This window comes from Squalius cephalus (assembly GCF_949319135.1).
Source record: "Squalius cephalus genome assembly, chromosome: 3".
Taxonomy (NCBI): domain Eukaryota; kingdom Metazoa; phylum Chordata; class Actinopteri; order Cypriniformes; family Leuciscidae; genus Squalius; species Squalius cephalus.
In genome coordinates, this window is record NC_137124.1 from 4,762,338 (window position 1) to 4,789,510 (window position 27,173).

Genomic DNA, 27,173 nt, shown 5'->3' on the forward strand with positions numbered 1-27,173 from the left:
TGCGATTCTTTATGGCATCATATTATCTTCATAAAAAAATCATTTTAGAAATGATTATGACACAAAAAGAAATACAAATAATAATGCATGGTCTTTTGTGTCTCGCATACAAAAATATATTCCCAAAGAGAAAATAAATCATCTTACCTGGAGAATAAACACAGATGATATGATGACCTTTTCTAATACATTTCCATCCGTTTTCTAACAGTATATTGTCAGTAATTTAGACTTGTGTCCAGTGATATCTGCGTGTGTCTGAGCAATCTCTATGGAAATAGCTCATGCTCTCTCCTTTCCTGTGAGTCAGTACTGCTGTTGGTTAATGATCTACAGCAGGGGTTATCAACCTTTTGCAAGCTGGGCCTCCCCAAAGCTGGTTCATTGCAGTTAGGGCCCCCCTCCTCCGGCCCCTTGGGTATCGTTTGAGTTTTTTTCGATACCGGTGCCAAATCGATACCGTTCTAATCAGTGTGATCAATCGTACACGTCGAATGGTTAACTAGCAATCACATGTGGTGATGATGCTTCTTACGTCCGTTTTGGAGAACCAGATGGCAAATATTTCAACCGACAGCTGACGAGCTGAGGCATTTAAATGGCACCGAAATGAGGCACCGAAATCCAGAGCCGGATTAACGCAAAGGCAAACTAGGCACGTGCCTAGGGCCCGATTGGCGGGATGGGGCCCAGACAGAGGGACAAAAAAAAAAAAAAAAGTCCTATCTACAATTTATTTCAATATTTATTAGTTAACTAAAAATAGTGACGATGTTTATCTTAACCATAGACTGTTACATTACTGCAGTTAAACCAATGAATGTGTCCGTTACAAAGCGGGTGCCGGCTTCTGAAAGTACAGGTATGTGTAACGAACGCATCCATCAGGTGCTGCGAGGCAAAAGCCTAATAAGCACACAAAGAAGCACTGCTCAAAATGCAGGTGTGTGAGTTGTCGTCATCTATTTTGGAGTGATTGCAATGTATTCTAAATATAAACTTGTACTGTAGATCAGCGTCATTTCTGGAAAAATCATTCACCGCTTTATTACGAGTTTAAAAGAGCGCGAGCGTCATTAACGTGCCCAGACGCGACGCTTTGAATTTGCGCGTACAATGAATAACATAGCTGACTAGTAAAAAAGCTACAAAATTAAAAGACAAGACGTCTGTATTCTAAGTTAAAAAGCCAACACACTACAATATTTTTAAATGTTTCAAATAAAGGATCTCATATCTATGGGTCTATCTTCTAAATTCTGCTGATGATTAGATTCCTGACATTACGCCAATAATATCACTTTATATATTTTTTTCTGCTCAGTAGCGATCGTGTTTTTCTCTTCCACTTGATTTGTGTATAACATATTTAAGGTAGCAATGCAATATAAAGCACATATGCTCATCTACTGAAGTGTGATTCTGGAACTGTGAATAAATTGAATAAAACAGCAAAATAACAACAACAACAACAATAACATCTTCATTAAACAAAAAAGAGATTACCTTAGATAAAGTTTGATTAATATGTACATACAGTACCGGTAAAAGTCTGGACCCATTACTATTTTTAATGTTTTTGATTATTATGCTCTACAAGCCTGCATTTATTTGATCAAAAATACAGAAAAAAAAGAAACAGGAATATTCAGCAAGGATGTGTTAAATATATAAAAAGTGATAGTGAAGACTTTTTTAAAACAACTTTTTAATAATCAAAAATCCTGAAAAAAAGTATCACAGGTTATAAAATAAATATTAAGCACCATTTCTAACATTTGATAATAAATCAGAATATTATAAAGTTTTCTGAAGGATCACGTGACACTAAATTCAGCTTTGCATCACAGAAATATAACGTATAGTAAAATAGAAAACCATTATTTTAAATTTTAATAATATTTCACTATATTATTTTTTCTGTATTTTTGATCAAATAAATCCAGGCGTGATGAGCATAAGAGACTTCTTTCAAAAACATTAAAAATAGTAATGTGTCCAAACTTATGTAGTACTGTGTAAGTAAAAATATACTGCTTTTAAAATTAAATGTTGTATAAAAAGGTTAGGAATCATATTTGTTTCAAGTGTTTTTTTATTGGGGGTGGGGGGCCTCCAACATGAATTTTGCCTAGGGCCTCCTAATGTCTAGAACCGGCCCTGCCGAAATCTGCGTTTTGATTCGGTCTGGTTCGGTTACTTGGGTACCGGTTCCATATTGGTGACTGGTTTCGGTACCCAACCCTAGTTATTATAGTCCAACCACTTGCATTTCAACATGGGGGGAATTTTCGTTTTCTTTCTTTATTTTTATTTTTTATTTTCCTCCCATCCCCGTGTTGCTGGTAGTAGTGCCTCAAAAATTCTAATGCACATTACAGTGTTAGCAACTACACAGTCACTGCCTGAAACATATGAAACATACATGAAACATATCATCAGTGTTTCTTGTTCTTCTCCTGGACTGAAGCACGTGCTCTACTCTTCAACACAAAACTCAGACAACAGAACAACACAGGCTCATTGGAAAAACCTGTGGTGACATTTTTGTCAAAACAGAAAAAAAACGTACCAATACGTACATATCACTGCAGTTTCAACAGAAATGAACACTAGAGGCAGTAGAACAGCAAGCACTTTTAATCGTTTTCACACACAATTATGATCACAGGACAGATTAAGGATTAATAAAGACATATTAGTATGTCTTCAGTATCTACAGTAAAGGCTGCTAAATATTATGTTATGACCTCAAAACACTTTTTACCATAGTGTATGATTTGTAAGCGTATATGTTTTGGAGTTTGTATCATTAACCTGTAATCATTAACCTGCAATAGTTACTGCTCTCTCCTTTCCTGTGAGTCAATGCTGCTGTTGGTTAATGATCTACAGCAATCAAACATTAGCACACTCACTATCATGACTCTACATCAGGACAGTTGTGTTTGGGTCCAAAGGGAAAATTCAGATCAATATATAGGCTACTTCAAATGTCTTATATTCAAATGAAAATGATTTAGGTATAGCCTATAAAAAATCATAGCATTATTGGCTCCAAACCTGTGATATTATTTTTCTGAGTAACATGAATGAGATTTGAGAGCATGAGGGAAGATTTTCAGAGAATAACTGATTAAAAAACACAAGTACACAGTCAAACAATACAATTTCACACAGAAAAGTTCATAGTAATAAAGTACTTGCGTGTGGTGCAGGTAACTTACTGTAATTCAATGTTGCCACTGAAGTGTTCAGGTTATTTTAGAAATGTAATGCTTGTTCTGGGGAAACAAAAGAACAAAGCTGATTATATCCATTCACAACATAATTATTGGCCAGTGAATGGCTTTAAAATGGTATTTGAGAGAATGAGGGCACCTGTAGTAAATAAACAAAAACAGACCAAAATAACATTATATTAACCTTGTGTTATTCATAAGAAACGCCAATGACGACAGCAGGAATCAGCTAAATTAGTTATCAGCAATTTGAAGACGACAGTTGCACACAATACGTTGAATTGAATGGCTAAAACAATTTAAGACAATAAGTCAATGATTTCCATTTGTTCATTAGATTAATTTAGTTAGCATCGCGGCTAAATCCTTGTTACACAGGTAATGTTTTTAATGATTAAATTAAAATGTATAAAATGTCATCATAATTTCTCACTGTTTTGTAGCGTTTGCTGCTGCTGCCTTCACCGGCGCTTTCAAAGTTGCCACTTGTGTTGTTAGCAGCACGTGCTTGGTTCACTCTCATCCTCTTCAGTTCTTGTATTTGAAACATTCTCCTCCTGATCCAAACTTTTCTTGCCAGATTGAAGCCACAATAGCAGTTTTGAACTTTTCAGAATTTAATAATCCACCTAACATTCATTTATATTTAACCTTTTCACACACTTAGTTAAAGTAAAAAAATAATCAGCTGCTCCCAGCGTAAGCTTTTCAAGGCGTTATAGGTTATAGATCGTATCACTTTGTCTCCATGGTGACGTGTCGTCACATGACCACAACCACTCAATACATACTGATGATCTGCTTTTATTTTTTTTTTTTTATTCAAAATATTCACAAATTTGTAAGCTAAAGCATTGAATTGCCTTTATAATGATCACGTTAGTTGGGGAAAAAAGCACAGTTTGAATTTAGCAGTTGATCACGTTCTACTCACACCGGTGAGATCGAAATTCAGTGTTTACTGTAACGTTACCACTAGAGAGAGCACACGGTACCACACTTTGAGAACCACTGGCTTAGATAATGTGCGAGTGCGATGTGTCATGATTATGTGAGGGGTTAGGGACCTTAACATGAGACGGGGATTTTTTAGTGCAAATGACAGAAAGACACAATATGAATTGTCATTTTTAGGCGATAATTTATTTATGTAACCATGGCATTTTAAGTGCAATATTCAATTTATTTTTCATAATTGTATTTTTGTTTGTTTGCTGCATGAGTTTTTTAAATCTGTGTCACTCATCGGTGAAAGGTTGAAATCATAGACTGTAGGTTGAAATAGAGTGTTTTAGTCTGTTATAAACAAAGCATGCACACCTACAAACAAACGGCGACACAAAATATGATCGCTCTCTTCTATACTCACTCTAACAATAAATTGATGTATTTTCCCCTGTGGCTCAGTAGTGAAATCATAAGCTTTTTCACGCCAGAGACCCGTGTTCGAATCCCGGCTCTGGCGGTAAATGAGCTTTCGTACGTACAGAAAGCGAATCCGCCCCTCGCGCCCCTCCTGTTCACTCGGCGGGGTCGAGTATTTATTTAAACTCAGGAGGGTTTTTTTCATTAAATTAAATTTATTTTCCCCCTCCTCAGACTGGGGGTGGGGCCGTGAGTTTGGGGGGGCCGGCAGGGGGACCGAGCCTTGACCAGTGGTGGCCAATATGACGATTTTTGCGTCATCGGAGGATTTTTTCCAGACAAAAAATACATAAATCTCTTGTCTCAGGGGGATATGAGGGTGGAAAGCATGGTAATTCGAAAATACTACAGGTTTTCTACTAATACAAAGCTTAATGCTAAATCCTGAAGTAACCCTTTAATGTGCCGTGACAGATCGCTGTAGAGCATCAGTTAAAGCTGTTCTAGTGAACCGATCATCTCTTCCTTCTAGTTAATTTATAGCCTCAAATAAACATGAACAAACATAAGAAGGAATGTTGTTTTAACCACTGAAAGGCGTCAGTACACTCCGTTTTTCAAGTTCAAATCCTCCTATGTTAATCTACTCTCCTGACTGCTTTGTCGGACAAAATGGCAGATGGCGAAGTATGATTGGCCAGATAACCTGTCAATCAAGCTAGCTACGTCGGTTGGTGACGCCCCTTTGGAAATGATTTGTCTACATAGCTTCTCCAGACCCTTCACTCAGTTTCAACTGAGAAGGGTCTGGTTTTAACCAGGCTAGTTTATATATACTGTATATATATATATATATATATATATATGATTAATCTCTGTGCGGAGCGCGTATTGCTTTCAGAGAAACATGTGATCAACGTAAAACGAAGCCTCACTTTCTTTCCAGTCACGTGAATTCTTCACTTTGCGTGTCGAAATGTTTGAACCCAAACCACTACTCGTTTTTTTTTTTTTTTTTAAGTTTAGGTCCATTTACTATTATTCATTTATTTTATTTATAAATAAGCCTATAGCCTATATGTTACATGTTCAAATATTATGTCATTATTATATGCATTAACTTGCATCAAGCAATTCTTTTAGTATTTTTATCATTAGTAGCCTATAAATATAATTGTTATATTTAATTTATTGCCACACATTAATATGTGAATTATATTATCAGTAAACTGAACATTTATCGTTGTCATGCTTTTATTTGTGCTTAATACATAGAACAACAGCGCTGCACACTCGAGTTTATGGAGGCTATAAATTTGACCTGCCACAAGATGGCGCTGTTTTCGACACTCATGATGCTTCAATTCTTTTCCCAGAACAATCAGAGAAAAGCCTCCGTGCTTCATGTATGGGGGTATTATTGTTGCAATATTCCAAATAAATAGATTAATATTCACAAATAAATGTAAAGAGATTCACAAAAATGTATCGAATTCACAAACACTCCCTGAGTGTATCCTGATGGAAATATAAAGAGGCCTTAAAATCTTACGAAAACAGTGTTTTTATCACACCATACAAACAGTTCAGTTCGCTACTACTGGTCCTTTCAAGGATGCAAGAATCAGTTCCCGCCCCGAGCGTAAAGCCAAACGTGATTGGTTGTAGCGAGAACGTGCTACGATTGGCCAGCTCGATGTGGCCGTTATCTGATTGGCTTGAGTAGGCGGTGGGTGGAGTCCACTTATTTATGGATCTGTCTGCACGTTGACGCTAGCCTGACTTTGTCATACTCATATTCTAGTCAGAATGTGAGTCTGAGACTGTTCCATAGAGAGTTGATTATGGGGCGTGTCTCAACCGAACCAGGAAAAAAAAAAACTCTGCACTCAATTGGATAGACCTACTACCAATCAGAGCAACGGAGTAAATGACGCATGTTCTTCAAGTTCATTCATATTTTCAACCAACAAAATGTCGCGGCTCTCTGTTCCTCTTTTAAAATGAATGCGCTGTGCATATCTTCTATAACAGACGCGATGGCGGAATCTACACATGATGTTTCATAAACAAAGTTCGGGAGGAGCACGTACAAATAATCAATCCAATATCAACTTGTCATCAAACAATACCATGTCTAACGTTACCCTATATCAGCATGAGGAAGCATATTCACTCTGTCAACTTACCTAACACTCCTTAACAGTTTTTAAGCATCCCTCCACCACCCCGAATCCTCACTCTTGTCTTGTTCTCTCACAACCAGGAACACGGGGGGAGTATGGCTACCGAGCCCACAGCCCTCGGACAGCACGTCATATACGCATTTAGTCTATCTGACTTATTTGTGTGAACTCGTGAAATCTTATATACGCATTCATTCTATCTGACTTATTTGTAAATGTGAACTCGTGAAATCTCAATTCTCCAGCATGCCCTCGTCTTTGTTGTAAACTAATTCAAATCAAGCGCTCTTTGGTGACGTGGGTGATTACGTTACCGTTGCTCATCTGTCCATCATCGTATAAAGCCCGCCCTGACATTGTGATTGGTCCGAACAATTTTTGTTCGGGCATAATAGCTCCTCAACGGAGCGAGTCCAGACCGAACTTCCCGACCAAAAAATATTGTGGGCGGGGTTCGGGCTGGCACCCAGGCTACGTTGACGCTAGAAGTGTTTCAAAATCCACAAATGCGTGAGGGGATTCACAAATGCACAGGAACCGATTCACAAATGTGTGCAGCGATTTACAAATGCACAGAAAGTGGTTCACAAATAAATGCCAGGCAGAGTTGTGTTTGTAAAATAATAAAACATTTGTACATATTTTATTTATTTGCAAATCTCATTTTATTTATTTGTGTATTTTATATATTTTTGTGAAACTCTTTACATTTATTTGTGGATCTTAATCTATTTATTTGTGAATTCGATACATTTTTGTCAATCTCTTTACATTTATTTGTGAATATTAATCTATTTATTTGGAATATTGCAACCATAATATCCCCATATTCATGAGGCTTCATTTGCCCATCCCTACTAGGCCTATATATATTATTTTATTCTTCTTGTCACATCTTGTTTTGGTTCATGTCTTATAATGTGATTCCCAGTTATAGTCATGTGATCCTGCCACGTGTGCCCCATAGACTGTAAAAAATATGGACAAAGCGTCTGTGACGTCACCCATAGACTTTCTGAAGAACGGGTTTGAAGCCGTTTATGGGGGGTATGGGCGGCCGCGACGCCATCTTGGAAAGTCTTGGGAAATCCTAACCCCGCCCACCATAGACTATGCCGCCCACCTTCTGATGCAGCGCGCGTCACTCAGCTCGCTCTGCTAACTACTCCGGTTATCTCTGTGTATATTTTACATAGACTGTAATATTTTAGGCAACGAAATATGTTATAAAACACCATACTAACTCTTTTCGTTTTCATTTAAATCTTAAACATTATAGCCACACAAATGTGGTTCAGGCAACGCATATTGATTATATTCAACTGCATAACGTTTGCCTATTTATGAAAAAAACAAAATATAAAACACAAACCTGCCTCTTTTCATTTTAAATATAATATAAAAATATTAAACATTTTATGGTCCAGGCAATATGTGCATTTGTACTAAACAACAGATTTTGCAGTAAACAACATACAGATCATCTTCGTTGTATTAAAATTCAAAATGACAAAACTCAACCCAGTCTCTTTTTGTTAAATTTAAGTTTTATCAATATTAGCCATTATAAAAGTATAAGTAAAAGGTATAAGAAGCTATACAAATAAAGCAAACAATTCAGTCAAACATACAAAGTCAGCGCTCTAGTCTAACCATACATCGGTAAAGTTATAAAGTTATGAAACTTCCCCTCAGCCAAAACGATTGCCCAGGAAAAAAATTATAGATTCACGAGACCAAAAATCGCCCGTTAGATATACTCAAGACGAATTATATCTCATGTTTAACCACTACAGAGACGCCAGAGTCCGCGGCAATGGCGGCAAACCTCAGAACGTCTAGCCGAGGAAAGGTTGCTCCAGGCGGGGACATGAACGCCGAGCGCCCGGTCATCGCTGGATCAACTGGATACAATTTTCATAAATCTTTAAATAAACCACAGATTTGAGCTTTAAACAACTACATTCTCGCCTGAAAAACTCTTAAAACTACATTTCATGATACAGAAACAGTAGTATTATATGTCAACTATATTAAAAAATGGCGCTTATGTTGTCATTCTCCGTGGCGCTGCCTTGTCAGCTGTCAATCAAGCTGTCAATCAAAGTTAACCACGCCCTTATTGTCATACATTTTATATCTAAATACTATCTAAACTAACGAGTTAGAAAAAAATTCACCCCCCTCGCCGTTGTCAGGCACTCGGAACCTATCGAAAAATACAATAAAAGTCCATGGGACCAACCTGTAAAAACATGAATTTATGCTGTGAAAACGGACATTTTAACATGGGGGCTATGGACATTTGCTCCCTTTTGGGACCTGCCCCTAGCGGGTGTCATGGATTTTTTCCTAAACCTAACTATCTGGGGCGTCTGCACTCGACACCTGCCTTAATATCCCTGGCGTCTACACTCGACACCAATACCTTTATACTCTAGCTCTTGCGTCTTCAGTCGACAACTGGCCGAGTTTCTAACTAACTTGCTTCCCTAAACTAGCTTCCTGCGCAGGAATAAATTGACAAACAGACCTGCAGATGTCCTTTAAATGCTTTAATCACGGCCAGGAGATCTTCCCGAGCAGTTCTCAGGGAATCTCTCCCAAGAAACAAAGGCCGGAGGATCTCAGACAAATTCCATTGAGAATCCCACCGAAAAATACATATACAACAGTTTTTATAGCAAAGAGGTATGACTTAAATTTCATACTGCATTACATAATTTCCCCACTATTTGATTGGTTCTTCATATGCAAACCCCTCTGTTACTAGGTAAAGAAAACTCTGATCTGGTGATTACTTATCACAAGGTTTTAACGATGACTTACTTCGTTAATCATAAGATTCTAACAGACTGTCTAGTTTTACTTCCCATAACTATGTTATTTTTACCCATAGACACTGACTCAAAATCACAAGTTTTTCCCCAAAGAGTTTTGTCACATTAAAAGCATATGAATGTTATTCCTGCAAGAAAAACAAATGTTAGTTGATTAATTAAAGTTGATAAATTAAAATTTCATTGACACAGGTTTTCGATGTATTGCAATTTTTCGCACTTCCGGGTAGGCTTCATTTTTCAGATCAGAATGTTGCCGCTGGGTGTGCCCTTGTCTTGTGTAATGTTCTGATTGGTTAATTGTATTTCATTGTTCACAGGTGTCCCTTGTAGTCATTAGTCTTGTGTGTATAAGCCCTCATGTTTGCCACGTGTCTATATCAAGTATTGTTTCCCTGTAAGTTACAGGCTGTAACCTCTGTAGGTGAGCTCCATGTCCATGCTTTTGAGTTTCATGCCAGCCATGTTTATGTTTGATCTTGTTTTGTGTGAATAAACTTCACTTGGGTTCTACAAACTTGCCTTCAGTGGAATAGCTTTTACACTTCTATATCATACTCATACTAAATATACTCAATTGTACTTTAAGGCTAATCATATTATTATTAATAATAATAATATGCTTTAGAATAAAACAGCTGTATACTGTATATTGAACTATTACTATTACACCTGACCTTATATTTAGAGGTCTAAGCTGTTATATTAATGTTGCCCACTAGAGGAAGCCACGGGTTAATGAATCATTTAAACCCAATGCTTTTCAATAGGTCTCCATCCATTTGAATGGAAATGCATTTAGGTTTTTAGTTTTTTGTAGGTTTTTTTTTAGTTTTTTTGTTCAACATTCAAATCATCAGAGTACATCACAACACCACATCTTTAATGCTTCACTAACTAGCAGAAGACACTAGCAGTGTTTAAACCCCAGGTCGGGGCATGTTATAACACTGAGTTACAGTGAGCCCCTATTAGAACTATGATATTATATTTGATACTTTTATGAATTTTATTGAGAAAACATGAGAAAAAGGTGAATAAAGACTGAGAGTCAATGTTCAGAAATTAATTATCATTATGTTTTTAACTATGTTGTATAGCTGTGTTTTCCAGTGTGTTCGTTGTCAAATTTTTATTTTTTTTATTATAAAAAAGGTTGTCTTGTATATTTTTTGATTAGCTCAGATAATCGTCTGTCGTATGGTAATGTTAAAATGAACCCCACCTATGGGGCATGTTGTCACATTTCACTTGTGGATTTACACAAGAAAGTCAAAAAGTGTTGGTTGTTCTCCGCTACTCTCTTCTTCATTACATTTCCAGCATAGATTATTTCCAGCTATCTCCATCCTGTAAAGCCTAGTGTATAATAATATCTATGTTTTTTTATTATTATTATTATTCTTTTACTGAATGATCTTCCCTTATTTTCATATAGCCAGTCATTATCATGGATATTAATCAGCAAACCCTTCTGCCATATTGTTTTCAGGTTATTACATGTCTGAGCTTCACAAGGCAACTGGAGATGGGCATAAACAGGGGTATAACTTGCATTAGATTTGTTCTTGACACAGTGTTTAATCTGCAGATATACTTCCAAAAGTTTCCTTGACCCCCAATATTATATTTGTTCATCAATTCAGAGTGACATGTGACATAAAACATACTTTTTAACATATGACATAAATAGTCCATTCTCATACAGATGCCCAAAACACCCTGCTTTACCTACATTATTTCAGGGTTATTCCACAATAATGCATATGACTGTCTATAATGTGATGCACACTTTATGAATTTTGCTCCAAACATGTCTTGAATGTGTTGTCACTGGATTTTAGCTCCAGAGGATTGTGAAATAATGCTAATGAGACGAAATGTTGAGGCCAGTTTCTGTTCTTGATCCAGTCCGACTCAGAATCTCGTCCTAATGTTTATCCAGTTTGGCCAAAAGAGATATTATACACCACACATCAGGTAATCCAAGTCCCACTTGTCTCTTGGGGAGCTCAACGTGCTCATTTAGTCTTTTTCCTTCCAATAAGCAGAGATTGGCATAAATACATAGAAATGTATTAAAAATAAAAAATACAAAATACTGTGTGACAATTTTTTATTTAAATACAAATACAATATTTTGTATTTCGAAAATACACAAAATACATGTGAAATTGGCCGTCCAGCGCAGGTATAGGTCACAGTGAATGAAGAAACTACACAGGCCTTGACTTTCAATTCCTCACCTCATCTCTGCCCTCTCTGTCATTCTTTCCTTCTTTCTTTGGGGACATTACATTTAACATTTAATTACATTTTCAACAATAATATTGATCTGCCTGCTTTTACACCATTATATGAGAACTGAGCTGGATGATGTCACAGTTTTTAATATATAATGAACTAAATTAATTACTTTTTTAAAACAAAAATGAATCATCACTGAGCTTACTTAAGCTGGACTGTGATGCTTTTTTCTTCTAGAAACAAACTTAGTTGCATTATTTTCTTGTTATCTCTGTAAAGCTGCTTTGAAACATCTGTGTTGTAAAAAGCGCTATATAAATGTGACTTTACTTTCTTTCTTTCTTTCTTTCTTTCTTTCTTTCTTTCTGGCAATTACAAATTTGAAAATATTACAAAAATACCAAAAAAATAAATAAATAATAACTTATTCAATTCAATTCACATGTATTTGTATAGTGCTTTTCACAATACACATTGTTTCAAAGCAATCTATATTACAATTTATAGTGATCTGTTATCAGAGGAAACTGTCAAAGTTAAAGGTAAAGCGTAGGATCTTTCCAATTTTAGATAAGACCCACCCTCTCCACTTTTTGAATAAGTTTGATTGATTCACCAGAATAATTGACAATTAGGAGGACCAATAGTATACACTATCCACCCGGAAGTAAAAAAAAATCCTCCGCTATACCTTTAAGTATTTAAAAAATGTACATATACAAAGTCACAGTTAGCTAAAAAAGTATTAATTCAAACAATGTAATAATTTAATGCAGAAACATGAGCTCATTGAAGTAATGAATACTTGTTTGTACTTGAATACTTGCCCAAAATGGTAGCCATTTATATACTTATTTCTGGTTACAATGTAGTCTATTACTTCTGGTGAACATTAAAAAATTCATACTGTATGTAAAACTGTGGGAACCTTTTCTGCTATCTAGCAAAGAACATGAATCTGCGATATGACCAAAATCTTTATTTCACTTCACAGTAACAATTTATCATGGTTTCACAATTCTCAATATCAGTTTTGATACGACACCATGAACTGAATTTCAAACTCTTATGAGGCTTTTTTTTTTTTAGGTAGTCCAATGCTTTTTAAGTAATTCTATTTTTATTTTATGTAAACTTTGTTTGTTTCTATAAGTTTATTAAAATTAACAATAAAACTATAAGCTGAAGATGTTTGTGGTGTATCATTCATCAGTGCTTCTTTTCCCACTCTATCTGAACTAGTTGCTGCACAAAACCAGTATCCTGATGAAGAGGTTGACTGGCAAAAAGTATTTCATGTATTCTGAAAGTACAAAACTACTCATCTTAAATGTATTTAGATACAAATTAAATTAGATTTTTTTTTTCCCCAAAGGCTATAAAATACAAAATACTATTTTGTATATCAAATACATGTATCTGAAATACCGCCCATCCCTGCCGATAAGAAGTCCTTGATAATGTTGTCATATCTTTTAAAGATAGGGTCTGGACTGTTCAAGGGTATCATCATGGATATATAATTGAATATATGCAAAAACCATTTTGACAATATTAACTTTACCCCAGAGAGAGTTTCAGCTGTTCCCATTTGTCCACATTATTGTTTTATCTTTCATAATTCCACATCATTATATCCTCCACATTCTGTGTTAGTTTAACCCTGAGGTACTTCATATACCTTTTGGGTCACTGTATGGGAATGACATGTAGATAGATATTGACAATAGATATTGGCATAGTCTCAGACTTCTCCAACTTTATTTTGTATCCTGACACACTTGAATGTAATTGGATAATGCTCATATTCAATGAAGTAGAGATTTGAGAGGATCACGAGATAACAACAAAACATCATCCGCATATAACATGAACTTATGCTCTATCCCCTCCTCTACTCCCATAATGTTTGGGTCTAGGGTTAGGGTTAATGTTGATGAGTTCCTCTTAATACTGTAAAACATGAGGAAAACGTGTAATTTGTCATCACTGCCGCTCAAAGATTTCTATATAATAAACTAACCCAGGACCTAAAAATATGACCAAACCCGAATTTCGACAGGGTGGATTGGGGCTTTTTGGCTGTCAAATTTCTGGTTTAGTCATATTTTTAGCCTTTTCGGCATCTAAAGATATAGCCATGATCGGGGTGTTTTCTGAAGAGTTTATCCACATCAGATGAATTAGCCTTCTCATATTATCGTTTGCTGATAAACATGATTCAGTGCTGAAGTAAATGCTACAAAAAAAAACAAAAAAAAAAACAAGTAATTTCTACATGAAAAAATTAATTCAGGCAATAATTCAAAACATCTAAGTAAATACTTTATTTCAATTCAACCGTGTAGAGCTTAAAGCTTAAAGCATACATATCAACAATATAAAATTAAGTAAAACCTACTTAACTTTTCTTATAGTGTTCCCATCATGCACTGGGACATGAATAATTAATAAGGTTGTTTTATCATTAGTTTTGTTTTTAGTTTAGTTTAGTTTAGTTTGCTAACTTGCCATTTTGTGACATCTGGATTCATTTTCTACTCAAAATGACACATTCATACTCATAAACGATCTATTGAATGGTACCGTCATTGTGTATTGTGTACCAAGTATTGAGGTCTCTGAGTTCAGGTGTCATATTACTTCTATTATATAAATACAGAATGGAATCTATACTTATTTACTTAGATGCTTTCTAAGTAAAGCAAACAATTTAATTAAGCCCACTTGGTCCTTATATTATACTTGGTAACCTTTCCTAACCGTGAAGCTAAAAGTTTTGCCAACACCTTACAGTCCACATAAATACGATTTACTGGCCTAAAATTATCCGGACCCATTAAATCAGTATCTTTTTTAGGCATCAGTGTTACAAATGTGTATCTTTAACTGCATATTGCATTATGAAGAGCCATTTTGATCAATGTGTAACATGCAGAGTCTAGAATCAGTTTTTTTCCCCTTCAGATTTTATTTATTTTATTTTAAAAACCTCTGTATAAATATTTGAAGACATGCAATTCAGGGACAGACATGTATGCCCATGCACGCACGCACACACACACACACACACACACACACACCCACACACACACACACACACACACACACACACACACACACACACACACACACACACACACACACACACACAAATCAAATCGATGGTGGGGGGTGGTGATTTATTTAAATCTGCATATTATAATATCTGCACTTTTAAAGGGCATGCCCTAGTCTTGTTAAATGTATGCTTCATCTTTCATTCTAAATGTGATCAATATATTCAATTATTTAGAATAATAAGACACTTTAGGGCTGTTACCCTAGGAAGGCCTGATCAAATTAAATCTTTTACACTGAAAAATAACAATTGCATTAAATAATGTTATGAGATTGTTTTAAATATAAGTGAATTAATAATCGTTGGAAAGAATGATACGTTTAAACATAACACTAATCCGCCAACAGGTGTCGGGAGGCGACCATCTTAATGAGCGAGTCATTGATTAATTTTTTCCAACGATTCGTTCAAACAATTGATTCATTCATGAATGAGAGAGGCCCTGTCACAAATGGTGCACTTCATGTGGACTTTCAATCTCGTGGACTTGAATTGCGCGTGCTCGCTGAGTCTACGAGTCCGTAGGGTGTCCCATTCAGCATTTACCGCTCTGAAGTGAGCTCAGCAGCGCCCCCTGTGTACCATTGAAGCGGTCTTCCGCAAAGCCCGCATAAATGCAGGCTCCACACACTTTAACTACCCAGGGCTGCGTTTCCCAAAAGCATCGTAAGCCTAAGTTGATCGTAAAAACGATCGTACGACTGATCTTAATATTACGGTCTGTTTCCCAAAAGCGTCGTAGCTTAAGTAGCACTTGAAAATCATCGTAGCTCTACGAGTGCTCTGGAGTAATCGTACGTCCCCAAGTGCATCGTAAGAAGACAGATTTATGAGGACACCTGCAGGACAACCGGCAGATTACACCTTTAACTTTATTCAAATGTATGTGATTATAATATAAGGTTTTGATTGTACTTTATTATACACTTTATTACTCTTTTTCGTTGGTTAAATTAATGTATAAATTAAATAATTAAAAAGGTCAGAAAAAAAGAAATAATTTAATCTAATAATTTTAATAAAAATTAAATGAATGAAAATAAATAAATAAAAGAAATCCTTTAAATCTGTTAAAAATTACATCTTTGTTTCACTCTATCTCCTCTTTAAAGTACATTAATTTAATCTTTTTGAAAGGGATCTTTTCGTGTGTTTTTTGTTTGTTTTGTTTTTTCAGCCATTTTGTCAGTGCCTCCGCCTGTAGGTGCTTTATATAGACTTGTCTTGATTGCTAATCCACAACAGATGACAATTATTAGGTTAAACGTTCAGAATACGATTCCATATAAGGTTATGTTTCAGCACTTCGCGAATGGACAGCGACTCTTAAGTAGCACGTAGAGCGCGTTATCGCGCGTTCATGTTAAGTGCATTTTTGGGAAACGCTCGTGGGATTGCTGCGAGCTTTCGTAACCTTGCACGTAGAAAGCGCTCTTAAGAGCTAAGATACATCGTTATCGGGAAACCCGGCCCAGGAATCCTCGCGAAAGGCCAATCAGACGACGGATGGGAGGAGATTTCGCTCACGGATAATTGTTAACATGGCTGAGAAGAAAATATTAGGCTTGTTTGAGATGAGCAAAATCTGCGCAGAATCGATCACCGGTGATCAGCGCGAGATGCATGCCGGTTAGAAATGTGTCCGAGAGCGGTCCGCCTTGCTCTGATGTCATGCTGACGTATGTCAAAAATCTCTCGCGAGCGCAAGGCACACCTGTCGGATTCTGCAGTCGAGCGCAGTTGCTCTCCACTGACTGCGCTGATCAGAAGCATGATGGGAAACGACTTGCTGACGACACAGCTTGATGTTCATTGGTTTAAACAACCGTGATGTATTGCTCTTATTTAAAATGTTTGATTTTAAAACTCTGATATCATGTTTTATGTGTACGTTATGTGGTAATAATATTCCCAAACTACCTCAGTGCGATCTCTATGGGTTATGCAATGTAATTTTTATTTTAAAAAAAAGAAAAGAAAAAAAAAACAAGAAAAAAGACTGATAAACATGTATTTGGAATGGAATTAAATAAGTATGCTACTTTGGGTGTCTTGTTCATTATTTATTTTCATATAAAAGCAACAGAACTTAAATTCCATTCAGTTTATTAGCAACACATGTGCACGAGCGTGAATCCCGTGAATCCGGTGAATCCCGCGATATCCGTCTTTGATCTCGCAGGTGTCAGATCCACTGCGAGAAGAGAGAACTGTCCGGCTTGCCTGCGCTTTTTTCACTCCTCCTCTCACTGCAGCCGCCTACTCTCGCATACATTTCAGGCGAGGCGAGGCGCATCTCAAACAAGACTATTATGTTCCCTTTCGTGGTCACTCCGAGTTACGTCGGATGACGATGATTGGGGTTTCGCTTAGAAGCCTATCACCTTCGAGTATATAAAACGAGCCAATGGCAATGAAATGCCATGGGTCTGCGGAATTTGCATAGCGTAACTCCGCCCGCCGCAGGGGGTATATAAGGAAGTACGCTGGCACAATGCAGACATGCTTTCGCTTCGGAGCCGAGAACTTCTCCACTCCTGCAAGCCAAATATTCTGAGTTAGTCTTCTCTTACCTTCGAGACGAGCGAACTCTCCGGTGTTGGTGTGACGGCGATTTCAGCGAGTGCTCACTACCCTGCTGATCTGTTCAGTGATCTGACAGTTAGTGCAGGGTGCGAACTACGGGGGAGCTAGGGGGAGCTCAGCTCCCCTTAATAAGACATGGGCTCCCCTGAAAACATGATTTGTGAAATTTTGGGGGGTCTCAAAAAATATTGACAATATGTTATTTTGACGTGCAATTTCAGTTTTGTGCAATGTGATCATCGTGGATTATTATGTGTAAAATAGCAAACATATCATTCATTCATGCAGGACGGCGATTTAAACCTACCGGTAATTCACTTCAATAAAGACAACTATGCATGCTATTCTTGTCATGAGCATCAAGGTGTGGTGGCGCTGCGGTGCAAATTCCACTCATGTTAACTCACAGATTCGTCGAAAAAAATATAAACGAGGCCATTGATCTGCGCGCGAAGTCCTTGAAATCCATTCTGTGTTATAGGGCATGTTATTCCCAAAATGTGTTGTGGCTGGGTTGTTATAGGTCTGCGTGACTCTCGATGTCTTAGGCCTAATTAAACGGAGGAATTATTGTATTCTTCTGTAGCCCAACGAATAATTTAACCGTTGTTCATGTGAACTCAAAGACAGCCTATTTATAGACTTTGTTGGTGGATGTTTGCTGTTTGACCTATCAATTTGGGTCGATAAAGTATAATAGGGTAAATCCTGTATAGTGATTTATCCTATATAGTGCTTGCATAAAGCAAGTAGTGCATACACTTGTGACTTGTAGTAGCTGTTATATATCTGTCGTTCATGAACGATCCATTCATTGCGTCTGTCACGTGACAGATGAATGAAAGACTCTGAAGGTAAAGTAATTATTTATGTTCCTTGTAAATTATTTTTGACTGCATTATAATGATTTCTTAATTCAGAATATAATCAAGATTGCGTAGGTGGATGTGTTCGGGGAATTTGCCAGTTAAAAGTAGGCTATAACATTTAAAGCCCCCTTAGATGAACGAAATGGCTCGAAAAAAGATTCTTTCATTTTGATGAACGAGATCGAACAAGAGAGTCAGTAAAATGATTCGAACTTCCCATCCTCGTATGGCACGCGCATAACCAATACCCCCCCCCCCCCCCCCCCCCCCCCCCCCCCGTTGAAAAATAAAACATCAACAAAAGTGGGCTCCCCCAAAAGACACGGTATAGTTCGAACACTGAGTTAGTGTGTTTTCTCCCTGTTCGCTTCAGCATCCGCGGAGTTTATCCTCTCACAAAAAGAGCATTGCACGCGGCACGTCTTTTTTTTTTTTTTTTTTTTTTTTTTTTTTTTTATTATTGCAAGTTAAAACAATGTGGCTTATACAAGGTAAAAGATCAATGTCATATATACACATACAGAAGAGAGGGGAACATACAGAACACCCAAAAACAAACAAACAAACAAACAAACAAACAAACAAAAAAAAAAAAAAAGGAAAACAACTAAATATAAATATCAATATAGTGATGTATGCAGGTACATTGGTAAGTTTAAGCAATGAGATATTTTAGTTATATAGATATGCAGGTATGCAGGTACATTGGTAAGTTTAAGCAATGAGATATAGATAGAGGCAATTTAAGAGAATCATAGTAATTGTGACAGTTGTAGTAAAAGTAGTATTCATACTACTATTAATAATAATAATAATAATAATGATAATTATAACAAAAATAATAATAATAGTAGCAATAGTACTGGTGGTAGAGGTAACACTAATATTCATGATAATAATAGTAGGGGTAGTAGTAGTGGCAGTACTGTAATAATAATAATAATAATAATAATAATAATAATAATAATACTACCATATTTTAGGCCAGTCAATACAATTATTGTATATATATATATTATTCTCTAGGCCTGGGGGCCACTCTACTACTGCCAGTGAGCACATCTAACAAACCTCCCCAACAAAAACACCTCCCTCAGATTCACCGATCCAACATGGCCCCCACCCCATCACCACCATCAGTGACACCCAACCCCAGCAGTTAAGCTTCTATGTTTCGCTGAGTCTTCGTCCGCAAAATATGCTATGGCACCATTACAGGCACCTCCAGACCAAGCTCACCTAGTCTGGTTGTGACCTGACATGACCAAAGTCCAAAATTTTTTATTTTTTATTTATTTTTTTTTTATTTTTTTTTATTTTTTTTAATAGGTAATCTATGACTTGGACCCTAGCGTGCACTGGTTAGCTCCCTAGCCAGAGACACCACATCCAGCCCAGATATCCGTCCAACATATTAAAATTATTTTGCATAACAGAAGCCTGGGATTGGGGCAAAGGCAATGAAAATGAGAGGCCAGTAAATCCAGGAACCGAGTTATTAATGAACATGCCGACAGGACGTGCTAGTCATACCCACCGACAGCACCCAGAATAGTCGCCTGACCCAGATTAAAGAAAAGAATACAAATGGTTTTATAATATCAATACCAATACCACCATCCCCTACTACCACCCTTACCAACAACAACAGTATAGCTTATAGAACACAATATAAACACACACATATATATGTATACTCGACTGATATATTTAGTAATGCTCAGAAATGATTTATTATAGAAATAATTTGTATTTATGCATATTGTGCTTCCTTATTATTAATCTATTTAATATACCAAAAATTTAAGTTGAGGCATCGACTACCTAGCTAGTTTTAATCAATATTTAAGGATGATAGCAGTGGACTGAAAATGTTATTAAATTTGTATAGATGATTTTTATTTGCTAACGTTTGTTTCTCTTTAATAATATGGTCCCTTAATAGATGTAGCCATTGTGTCGTTGATATTTGGTATTTATTTGGCACGTCTTTTTAAAGATGCCTCGCCCGTGCACTTCTGGTTGCGGTCGCGAGATATTTTTCTCTGATGGGCACGAGCTCTGCTTAGCGTGTTTGGGCGTTGATCACGCTAAAGCAGCGTTCGTGGATGACTCATGTTCCCACTGCGGGAATATGACCATCTCCATGCTGCGGTCGAGACTCAATGAGCTCGCCAGAGCGAGAGTCCCCCTACCCACACCCCGATCTACTGGCTCCGAGAGGGCTAGTACTTCGGCTGGTGGCCGGGGTGACCTGAGGGTGACTGTGTGGGACATACCGCCGACACATCCACGGTCCACACACCCCTCTTCAGCATCGGTACCCGCGAGTGTACAAACTGAGACCGCTGGTCCCTCTTCGGAGCCCCAGCGCGTCTCGTTTGGAGCTCCAGAGGAAGATACCATGTCGATCGCGGCATCACAAGGTGGGCGCGAGTCCTCGGGAAGTGAGGATTCGGGTGTGTTGCCGCCCTCGGGCGTGCCAGCATTGCCCGAGTCTGATCCCGAGCTGACCGCCATGCTTTCCCGGGCAGCCGCGGCCATTGGTATTGAGTGGTCACCGCCGCCTGATCCAGTGCGCTCGCGGCTGGACGATTGGTTTTTGGGAGCGGCCGCTGACACCCGTCGCCGCCCAACCCCAATTCCTTTCTTCCCGGAAGTGCATGAGGAAGTCACGCGGTCCTGGAAGGCTCCCATGTCTTCCCGCGATCGTTCGTCGGCTTTCTCCGCCTTTCCTCCCCTCGATAGAGCTGATGCTTGTGGGTACACTGGGATTCCCACGGTTGAACGTTCTGTCGCGATGCAGCTGTGTCCGGCAAGCGCTTCATCACGTGGTGATCCAAAGCACCCATCCAAAGCCTGTAGATTCTCGTCCAGCATGGTGGCGAAGTCTTACAGAGCGGCGGGACAGGCAGCTGCTTCTCGGCATGCCATGGCCATCTTGCAGGTTTACCAGGCCAAGATGCTCCGTGACATGCACGAGGGTAGGACAGACCCAGGGCTCTTTGATGAGCTGCGCGCCGCCACCGACCTCGCTCTCCGGGCGACGAAGGTGACCGCGCGCTCCCTGGGTCTGGTGATGTCCACAGCTGTGGTCCAGGAGAGACATCTCTGGCTGAACCTGGCTGATATGCGTGAGCCCGAGCGGACTCGTCTGCTTGACGCTCCCATATCCCAGGCCGGCCTTTTCGGCGGTGCGGTCGAGGACTTTGCCCAACAGTTCTCGACTGCTCAGAAGCAGACTGAGGCGATCAAGCACATTCTGCCCCGGCGTGCTGTTGCTGCTAAGCCGGCGGTACAGAATCCTCAGCCTGCTCGCCGCCGAGGGCGCCCTCCTGCGGCTCCCGCCCCTCCCGCACGACCCCAGCAGCAGTCTTCATCTGGGCCGCGTCGTGGAGGAAGCCGCAGGAAGGCGCCACAGCCCTCTCCAGCCCCGCCGCCCGCTAAACGCCAGGCCAAGCGGCGCTCCTGAGACGGGCAGCTCAGGATTGGCTTTCCTTTCTGTTCAGGAGGTGGTAGCAGGGCCACTCCTTCCCCCGGTGGAGGACCGGGGGAGAATCTTTTGTTCTCCACTCCCCGCTGCTCGTCCCACGACGGACAGCACCCTAATGTGGTTAAAGACAGAATCGAAATCCCCAATCCTGAGCCCACAGAGCCCGAGGGCCACAGTGCGCGCCACCCTCGGGTCCCGCCACTGCCGCCCTCCTCTGTCCCAGAGGTGCGGGATGACAGCACGCGCCGCCCAAGGGCCACGCTCCTCTCATCCCCCTCTGTCGCCAGACCCCTGCCAGAGCACACCCCCGTGGGACGCGCGCCCTCCCCTGGCCTCCTCTGGCAGGACGCGGTTAATGACCGTGCCCCCGCACAGGGCCGCTATGCCACCCTCGCCGGTGCCGGTCATTCCGCTTCGCTGCCCCACCGACGGTACGTCTGTGGTTCGTATGACCCCGCTGGTGCACTTTCTGGAGGCCTGGCTAGAGCTTCCCAGACTGTCCCGCTGGGTCGCGAGAACCATCAGGCTCGGCTACGCGATTCAGTTCGCGCGATCTCCTCCCCGCTTCAGGGGAGTCCGCTTCACTATGGTCGGTGGCAATGCCCCTGTCATGAGAGCGGAGGTTGCCACCCTGCTGGCGAAGGGTGCGATCGAGATTGTCCCTTCAGCCGAAATGAAGTCCGGCTTCTACAGCCCTTACTTCATTGTACCCAAGAAGTCCGGTGGGTTACGGCCAATCCTCGACCTGCGCGTCTTGAACCGCTCCCTTCACAGGCTGCCGTTCAAGATGCTAACGGCCAAACACATCCTCCAGTGTGTGCGGCCGCAGGATTGGTTTGCAGCGATCGACCTGAAGGACGCCTACTTCCATGTCTCCATTTTACCTCGACACAGACCGTTTCTACGGTTTGCTTTCGAGGGGCGGGCATACCAGTACGCGGTTCTCCCTTTCGGGCTAGCCCTGTCTCCTCGCGTCTTTACGAAGGTCGTCGAGGCAGCCCTTGTTCCCCTCCGGGAACACGGGGTTCGCATCCTGAACTATCTCGACGACTGGCTGATCCTAGCTCACTCTCGAGACCAGGTTTGCGAACACAGGGACCTAGTGCTCCGGCACCTAGTTCGTCTGGGCCTTCGGGTCAACTGGGAGAAGAGCAAACTCTGCCCCGTGCAGAGGATCTCTTTTCTCGGTATGGAGATCGACTCGGTCGCCATGTGCGCGCAGCTTACGAGCGAGCGCGCGCAGTCACTGCTGACTTGTCTTCGTCAGTTCGAGGGCAAGAGTGTGGTTCCACTGAAACTTTTTCAGAGGCTCCTGGGGCATATGGCATCCGCAGCTGCAGTAACGCCACTGGGATTGCTTCATATGAGACCGCTTCAGCTTTGGCTTTGCGATCGAGTCCCGAGGTGGGCATGGCAACACGGCACGCTCCAAGTCCCAGTGACTCCAGCCTGCCATCAGACCTTCACCCCGTGGGCGAACCTCAATTTTCTACGGGCCGGAGTGCCCTTAGAACGAGTTTCCCGGCATGTTGTTGTATCAACAGATGCCTCCAACACGGGCTGGGGCGCCATGTGCAATGGTCATGCTGCCGCGGGCTCCTGGACAGGACCCCAGCGCCTTTGGCATGTCAATTGCCTCGAGTTGCTGGCTGTACGTCTCGCCCTGCACCGCTTCCGGGCGTTGCTCAGGGGTCAGCACGTACTAGTCCGATCAGACAATACCGCAACAGTAGCGTACATCAACCATCAAGGTGGTCTATGCTCCCGCCGTATGTCGCAACTCGCTCGCCACCTCCTCATATGGAGTCAGAAGCATCTGAGGTCGCTTCGAGCCATTTATATCCCGGGGCACCTGAACCAGGCGGCCGACGAGCTGTCTCGAGTTCGGCCTCTCGCTGGAGAATGGCGACTCCATCCCCGGACGGTCCAGCTGATTTGGGATCAGTTCGGCGACGCACAGGTAGACCTGTTTGCCTCCCACGACTCGTCCCATTGCGACCTGTTTTATTCCCTGACCGAGGGCACGCTCGGCACGGATGCACTGGTGCACAGCTGGCCGCGGGGCCTACGCAAGTATGCGTTTCCCCCAGTGAGCCTCCTTGCGCAGACCTTGCGCAAGATCAGGGAGGACGAGGAGCAGGTCATTTTGGTTGCCCCGTATTGGCCCAACCGGACCTGGTTCTCCGAACTAGTACTCCTCGCGACAGCACCTCCCTGGCCAATTCCTCTGAGGAAGGACCTCCTTTCTCAGGGACGGGGCACCTTATGGCACCCTCGTCCCGATCTTTGGAACCTCCACGTGTGGCTCCTGGACGGGACGAGGCAGGTTTGAGTACCCTACCACCTGCGGTGGTGGCTACCATCACTTCCGCTAGAGCATCGTCCACGAGACATGCCTATGCGTTGAAGTGGAACCTCTTCGTCAACTGGTGTTCTTCTAAACATCAAGAACCCACAAAATGCCCGATCAGTGTCGTGCTTTCCTTCCTGCAAGAAGGGTTGGAGCGAAGGCTGTCTCCCTCCACCCTGAAAGTGTATGTTGCCGCCATTGCCGTACATCACGAAGCAGTTGATGGTAAGTCTTTGGGGAAGCACGACCTGATCGTCAGGTTCCTGAGGGGAGCGAGGAGACTAAATCCTCCTCGTCCTCCCCTCGTATCCTCTTGGGACCTCTCAGTGGTTCTAACTGCCCTGTAGAGTGCTCCATTTGAGCCTCTGCAATCAGTGGAGCTTAAGTTCCTGTCAATGAAGACAGCGCTCCTGGTTGCATTGGCCTCCATGAAGAGGGTAGGGGACCTGCAGGCATTTTCGGTTAACGAAGCGTGCCTGGAATTCGGGCCGGCTGACTCTCACGTGATCCTGAGACCCCGGCTTGGATATGTGCCCAAGGTTCCTACCACACCCTTTCGAGACCAGGTAGTGAACCTGCAAGCGCTGCCCTTGGAGGAGGCAGACCCAGCCTTGGCACTGCTCTGTCCAGTACACGCCCTCCGTGCTTACGTAGACAGAACGCGGTGTTTCAGGACCTCAGACCAGCTCTTTGTCTGTCATGGTGGGAAGCTGAAGGGAAAGGCTCTCTCAAAGCAAAGGTTATCTCACTGGATAGTGGATACCATTGCTTTGGCATACCAGCAGCAAGGTCGTCCATGCCCCCTTGGTGTGAAAGCCCACTCCACACGTAGTGTGGCTTCCTCTTGGGCTCTAGCGCATGGCGCCTCGCTAACAGACATTTGTAGAGCTGCAGGCTGGGCGACACCCAACACATTCGCGAGATTCTATAATCTCCGAGTAGAGCCAGTTTCTTCTCATGTACTCGCTTCAACCAGCCGGTGCTAGATTCTGCTCAGGTGTCTTCGCTTGCTCGCCATTCCTCTCCACGGACGGGATACGTGCGATATTTCTCTCAGGTGAGTCTGATAAGCTCTGAGTTCCTCCAGCACTGGTTACGTCATCGCCTGAGTTATGCCAAATTCCATAACACAGCTTTTGCGCTTGACTAGGTGCCTCCATGTGCATGGTTCCCCCTCTGGGCGACCCCCACATGTGTATTCCGCTGTAAGTCTCCTTGTGAGCATGTGTCTTTCCCTTGGCAAGCCACCCTTGCCACCCCTGGGGTTTAAAATTCCACCTGCGGCTGGACACCCCAGTGATCTTCCATATGCAGCCCTCTGGGTCATATGTGTATTCTAAGTCCCCCCCATCAATGGCTGGGCATAATTGCATATTTCTCTCTGGAGATATGCTTCCCAGTGTACCTTGGTATCCCTGTGTTAAGTAGGACTCCTTCGTTCGTGCTAGTCTCACAACAGGGAGCTCAGACTTACGCAGGGCACTGGAAGACAGCCGAGGTGGCGTGATTAGACTGGAACCCCAATCGTCGTCATCCGACGTAACTCGGAGTGACCACGAAAGGGAACGTCTCGGTTACGGATGTAACCCTCGTTCCCTGAGTGGGAACGGAGACGTTACGTCTTCCTGCCACTTCCGCTGTACCGCTGAAAAACGCCTGGGGCCAGTCTCGGCTCCTCAGCGAAGGCATGTCTGCATTGTGCCAGCGTACTTCCTTATATACCCCCTGCGGCGGGCGGAGTTACGCTATGCAAATTCCGCAGACCCATGGCATTTCATTGCCATTGGCTCGTTTTATATACTCGAAGGTGATAGGCTTCTAAGCGAAACCCCAATCGTCGTCATCCGACGTAACGTCTCCGTTCCCACTCAGGGAACGAGGGTTACATCCGTAACCGAGACGTTTTTTATGACCTAGATGTACATTTTGCCAGTTGCTGCCTACAGTTTATATAAACATTATGGTCATCGACCAGTGGTTGATGTATGGAAGTAAAATAATGTCAAATGTTTTTGAAATAAAAAGCCTGTTGAATTGCACTACTTGAAAAAAAATAGGCATTGCATTAACCATGCTTGCATTTTAATGCATTGTATTTTTAGGGCTTGCATTTTTATGGGATGAAATTCAGCATGGTTGAATATTTAAGCTGTGAATATTTCAATTAAAAACATTTCAAACACCTTTTCATTATAAAAAATTCAATAATCCATATTCACCTTTCATATTTCACTTCCAAAATATTCAAACTGTTTAAAAATACAACCTATAATATTCAACATGCAAATTTCGGGCCGTTTTATTTCGCTTGGCAAAATTCGCTTCCACAAATTCAGTGGTTCAAATTCGACAGTAAATTCAACATTGACATCCAGGAACTGCAGGAAAACTTATTGGGGAAGTAGGCTGTAGGTTACTATATAGGCTACAGGCAAGCATGGACTCAGAATATGAACTTGACGCGCAAAGTTTCATGCTGAGCGTTTTGTGATATACTGGCGATATACATAAGCCTATACTGGTGATATACATATACTGATATACTATAGTATGCCTACGTGTATTGCATTAGCTTAAACTGTCATAGCACTTGCATATTGTTGTCCTATTGTTAATTTAACTGTAAATCACTTTGGATAAAAGCGTCTGCTAAATGACTAAATGTAAAATTGGCTTGACATTGGACATTCGCACATTTAGGGACCGTCTCAAAAGTTGCATACAACATTGGCATGCACGTTTCTAACTTCAGTAGCAAACTTAAATTTAATTGAATAAATATAAAAAATCCAAAGGGTGCGCAGTATGCCTGACACTACATGAACACTTTACAGTTGGTTTTATGACTGTAAGTCGTTCTATTCAAATGCTATC

At 41.1% G+C, this 27,173-nt stretch overlaps 1 protein-coding gene across 1 annotated transcript in view; it reads right to left on the reverse strand.

Annotated features, from left to right (window-relative positions):
* Positions 1-27,173, reverse strand: part of LOC307156318 (serine/threonine-protein kinase Nek4-like) — a gene marked incomplete at its 3' end in the record, with an annotated part of 945,281 nt that overhangs the window by 563,111 nt on the left and 354,997 nt on the right. The gene's annotated exons all lie outside the window — the stretch shown is intronic.